Here is a 6,000-nt window from a genome sequence, read left to right as displayed (position 1 = left end):
CTCATGTCTCGGGTTTGTGCGTACTTTAGAGGCCTCAGACGGAGGGGATCTGAGCCATCCAAGGAGGGTGTGTCTGTCTGGTTTGACCTTCCTCTCTAGACTCTCTGCTTCCTGCTTTTCACCCTCTCTTTTCAGCCCCCGAGCATTCATCCAGGAATACACTGCCAAGTATTTACTTTCAGCAGGGGATCCAGGGTTTGGAGTTGTGTGTAAGTGGACTGTGGGGGAAAAGGGTGTGGGAACTTACATGAGGGCATTCGTCACAGGACTCTTTGGAGGCACAAATGATGGGAGAGCCGAGGAGTAAACTCATGTCCCCTTGCCAATGGTCAGAACTTGATTAAAACAACTGAGCCTCTGATTTAGTCTGCATGGGAATGTAGACTTTTGGAGAAGGTAAAAGAGGGAAAAGAGAAGAGACCCGGGAAGATCTGGAAAACTCAAGAGGTGTGGATTAAAGAAGCGACGGTGATTTAGTTAGTGGGAAACAGCAAGCTTGAGAGGAAGCTCTTGTGCCATGTGTCCCTCACCTTCACTTTCCTCCCCATTAGTTTCTAGGTCTGTGAATGGGGGAAGTGGGTAGCAACTAATTTTGGCAGGAAGCTCTTTTGACTCCTCAGATTTAGTTTCTAAAATGATGTGGGGAAGCTGGATGCGATGGCTCATGCCTGTAATCCCAGCTACTGGGGAGGCTGGGGTGGGGGTGGGAGGATCACTTGAGGCCAGGAATTTGAGACCAGCCTGGGCAACAGCGAGACCCTGTCTCTTAAAAAAGAAAAAGAAGTACCTGGGCCTGGTGGTGTGTACCTGTAGTCCCAACCATGTGAGAGTCTGAGGCAGGAGGATCGTCTGAGCCCAGGAGAACAAGGCTGCAGTGAGCTATGATCATGCCACTGCACTCGAGCCTGGGCAACAGAGTGAGACTCTTGTCTCTTTAAAAATAAAAAAGAAGGAAGTTTAAGCAGTTCAAGAGGTAGGGTTAATATGGTTGAAAAGGTGAGCAGAGAGGTGTAGAAGAAAGGACAAGGGCTTTGAGACATAAATCACTGGGTTCAAATTCTCACACCTCAATTTGTGACTGGATAAGTCATTTCGTTTTTCTGAGCCTTAGTTTCCCAACTGTAAACATGGAAATAATACCCATATCGTAGAATTGATGTGAAGGTTAATAAGATATTTAAGATGCCTAACACATCGAAGTTGCTTTGTAAATGTTAGTATAAATAAATGTTAGGTTGCTCCTTGAATGGTTGAACCTGCAGGTGAGATTGGATTAGATGATTTCCAAAAGTTCCAGCTTTGCTTTAGAAGCCTTCGTTTAGATGGCATTTTAGCCTCATACATTGAGGTAATATGTAAAGCATTTGGGCAGATTTGGTTCAGGCAGGGTAGAGGCCTCAGAACCCTACCCTCTGTCTCTCACAGATCTCCCCCCCGCTCCTTCCCTGGAGTCCCTGAGGAATGCCATAGATTATAATTTGAAAACAACTCGTTTTTCAGAAAGAAAGAAAATGAGTTCCACTGAGGCCAAGTGACTTGTCCAGAGTGCCCCAGTCGTGGCAGAGCTGGAACAAAATCCCAGGCCTTATTCACTCATGGGCTCTTAATGCACTGTGACCTTCCAAACTGATGGCATGTGTATACTGCTCACTTTTGTTTGCCAGGTTTAAGGTGAAGCACAGGAGACTGGTGAGAGGGGCAGAAATTGCCCCCTAGATTGAAAGGACACTGAACTGTGGAAGAGTGTGGTGCAGAGAGCTTGCATCTGTGATGCAGCGTGTACAGGTAGTTCTGCAGTGTCTCTTTGCTCCCCAAATGCATACACCTCTGTATCCCAGCACCTGGTGACCTCCCCACCGCTGCGTTACTGCTGCTTAGACCATCCTATCATTGGGTAAACAGCCTTACTGCAGTGAGTTGATAATGAATCTGCTGTTTTACGTCTGGACAGCTCATTGCTGATTTCTGTTTGGTGTTTTGAAAATTGCTCCGGCACTTCGCTATTAGTTCTATGGCTCCAGCCTGGGAAACACTGAGGGTAAAGGTTCCTTGATATTTTTGAAGCGAAGAATGTGTGTGTCAAAATCTGTTCTCCCGTAAGATAGACTGGTAAAGGAAGTAGAGGCATTTTAGTCATACACAGAGGCTACTGTAGTGAGAATGTGTAGTGCTCGAAGCAGAAATGTACAGATGAGTGTTGGGGACAGTGGCAGTAGTTAAGAGTGTGAGAGGGAGCAGGTCACCTGGGTTGGAGGGTGGTTATGTTTACATGGTAGATATACTGGAGGCCACTGGTGCCAGAGAACTCCCCTTTAAGAAACTTGGAAGGCCTGGTGCGGTGGCTGAGGCCTATAATCCCTGTAATCCGAGCGCCCTGGGAGGCCGAGGTGGGTGGGTCATTTGAGCTCAGGAGTTCGAGACCAGCCTGAGCAAGAACGAGACCCTGTCTCTGCTAAAAAAAAAAAAAAAAATAGAAATTAGCTGGACAACTAAAAATGTATAGAAAAAATTAGCCGGGCATGGTGGCACATGCCTGTAGTTCCAGCTACTTGGGAGGCTGAGGCAGGAGGATCGCTTGAGCCCAGGAGTGTGAGGTTGCTGTGAGCTAGGCTGACACCACAGCACTCTAGCCTGGGCAACAGAGTGAGACTCTGTCTCAAAAAAAAAAAAAAAGAAAAGAAAAGATACTTGGAATCATGAGCATGTACTGCCCGAATTTTGGGGGTTTAACACAATGATCAGATAAATAGCACAAAGTACCTGCAGGTGTAAAGGGGATGTTACTGGGCTGCCATCCACCGGTGATAGACCGTGTTGCTCTAATAAAGTTTCAAAAGGAATTTGTTCTTTTATATTGTAAAAGCCTTACATGGCTCATTATAGAAAAACTACAGAATAAGGCATTTTCCATCTACTACCCCCCAAAACATTAATGTTTTTTATATACTTTTACATTCTTTCCTATAGAAATCATGTTTTCTAGAATGTCAGAAGAAACTTGCCAACTGGTTCCTCATCACCAGTCTACAAAGTTATTAAATCAGTGGTATACTCCAATTTGCTGGCATTTTAGAATCAATGTATTAAAAAGGTATGGGGCTAGCTGATCTCTAAGATTACTTGTAACCTCAGTGATCCCTCTTACCTATCTTATCCTATAATGCCCTGCTTCAGAGCCACCTGTGAAGCCATCCTTGACAATTGGAATAGAAAGTGATCCCTATAATAATTTGTTTATATCACTCATGTCATGTGGCATGTATGATTGCCTTTGAGTTTTTGGTTTACATTTATCTTTAGTGTTCTAATGAGGAGTCTTGAAGCTGTAAGGCAGGGAAAATGACATACTCAGTTTTGCATTATTCACTAGTACCCTGCTGCTGATAAGACTGACAAGAGTTTTGAAAGTCATCAGTATAATAACTGGAGCTGCCTGAGCCAAGATGAAAGTAATCCAGAGTGGGTTTTTTTTTTTTTAGACAGTCTCGCTTTGTTGCCCAGGCTAGAGTGAGTGCCGTGGCGTCAGCCTAGCTCACAGCAACCTCAAACTCCTGGGCTTAAGCGATCCTACTGCCTCAGCCTCCCGAGTAGCTGGGACTACAGGCATGCGCCACCATGTCCGGCTAATTTTTTCTGTATATATTTTAGTTGGCCAGATAATTTCTTTCTATTTTTAGTAGAGATAGGTCTCGCTCTTGCTCAGGCTGGAAGAGTGGGTTTTGAAGTTCAAGTTTGGAAAGAGGACAGGGGACCACTAAAGGACATGGGAGGAGAAGGGGAGGAAAGTGCAACTGGTTCCAGGCTGGGAAGCAGCGGGGATCTCCCTCAGATTCCTCTAGAGCAAACTTACAGCTGGGACCAAGTCTGGTCAGATTGTAGACCCCCTTCCTACCTGGCCTCTCTGTCCTGTTTTCCTAAATTTTCAATTTTGTTGAAAAGTCTAAATTGGAAGTAAGTTTCTTTCTGAACTGGCTGGGTGAGGCAAACCTAAGGCACATTTTCCGTGACTTCTCAACTAACCTCTCCTTTTTCCTCAGCTAATCCTCAGTGTTAGACAAGAACTTATGGGTCTTCAGGAAAGGGGCCAGCCAACAAGTGGTGATTCTTTTACTAATTTGGCTCCTTTTATTCTGTCTGCTAGCTTGAAGTTGTTGCTTATGCTTACTGGAGGGAGGAGTATGTACCACTCTAGAGATAATATTCATGGATGCCCTCTGAGATGTGATTTAAGCTGAAATCTGAAGAATAAGGTGGCAGCCAAGAGTGCTCGGATAGAGGGAGCAGCAAGTGGTAAAGTTGCGTTTTACAAGAGTTTGGGATGTTCAGGAAATGACAGAAGACAGGTGGGAGAAGCCTAGTGAGCAAGGTGATGGAGAAGTAGGCAGAGCCAGGTGGTGCAGGGCCTTATATTAATAGTTATCCTGGAGATTGGATTCTGTTGGCACCACAGGCAGCCAGGAGAGGGTTTTTGGCAGTCAAGGGACTTACCCAATATCAGATGGCAGCAGTGGAAGAAAGGGGCTGTTGCAGTAGTCTAGGCGGGAGATGGTGGTGGTAGAGAAGCGATCTCAGAGCTGATGGGCTTGCTGATGGATGGGATGTGAGGGCAAAGGTGGTGAGGGACAGAGGAACCAAGAATGACCTCTAGGTAGACGGCAGACAGTGGGGGAGGCAGAGGTTTATGGAAGACTCTGGAGTTCTGTTTTTCCATTTTGTCTTGCCCAGGAAACACAGAAGAGAAGATGGCAAATGAATAGCTAGATAACAAGCCTCAAGGTCAGAGAAAGCAGACTGGAGCGAGATTTAGTAATCACTATCTCAGGAAATCTGAAATGAGAGGGGCTGGGACCCTTGGCCACAGTGGGTAGATTTGCCTCTGGTAGGATGGGGCCTCTTCCTCTGTTGGAAGAAGAAGAAGGGAGAAGAGAGTAGAGTTGGAGGTGAGTCTGTAGGTTTGGCAGGGAGGTGAAGGAGTTTCTGTCTGATGGCTCAGCTAACATGTCAGGGAAATGTGCTAAGATTATTGAGTGCCCTTTAGAAGTGTGTGCTCTTGCATTTAGGGTGTAACCAGGCACCCATTGTGTGACTCTGCCAACATGTCAAGTGACTTTGGTGCAGACACTGAGAAGGTGGATAGTTGGGTACAACCAGGGTGGAGATTTATTGGGTCTGTACTGTGGAGGGAGAGGCGAGTGGAGTATATTATCTTATAAATGAGGCCCTTCACTCCTACAAATGGGTGCTGTCATCATGTATACTTCAGTTCTTGTTCAGATAAACCTTTTCTGAAAGCGTCCTGCTGTCACCCCTATGTACTGGCTACAGGCAGAATATGAAGTCGCTGTGTGGACAGTGTGCAAATACAGGATGCTTCCAGGACCAGGGGTAGTATCAGAGGCTCAGAACAGATTCCCTAGCCCTGAGAAATGCCGGGGATCTTCAAGCTCATACAGTGTAGTGCAGGCTCCCGGTTTAAATGTCCCCTCTCTATAGCATCCTCAACAGACTGCCCCTCTTTGACTGCACTGTCATTGGTGGGGCACACATATTTTAGAAGGCAATGTATGTTAGCTTCTTCACGCTTCTCCAGCTCGTGTGATGTAGACTTTAAATTCCTAAATACAGAATTTACATTTGTGCCCTTTTGTCCTCTACGCAGCAGCTTGTTGGAAGCGAGGCAAATGCTCAGGTCTGCTGCGCACTAGTCCTTGTTGTGTAAGGTTTTTCCTTTTCCTGGCAGTTCCTGAGTGAGGGGCCTGGGCATTGCTAAATGGGCAGATGTGACTGGGAACTGTCTACTCTGCTCGCGTGAAATGGCTTCTGAAGGACCCTTTCCTGGTTCTTAATTGTGGTTCCAGCACTGGGCATGGTCTGTGAGCACTATTAGTACACTGGGACCATTTCCTACAGTGCCTGGATACTATAGGGAGTGGCTTCTTGGAGCTTCTTCTGGCAGATACATCACGCCATTGACTTAGGTGGATGTCTACAACATCTGTT

This window comes from Lemur catta, chromosome 15 (genome assembly GCF_020740605.2).
Source record: "Lemur catta isolate mLemCat1 chromosome 15, mLemCat1.pri, whole genome shotgun sequence".
Taxonomy (NCBI): domain Eukaryota; kingdom Metazoa; phylum Chordata; class Mammalia; order Primates; family Lemuridae; genus Lemur; species Lemur catta.
Note: the sequence above shows the minus strand (reverse complement) of the source record.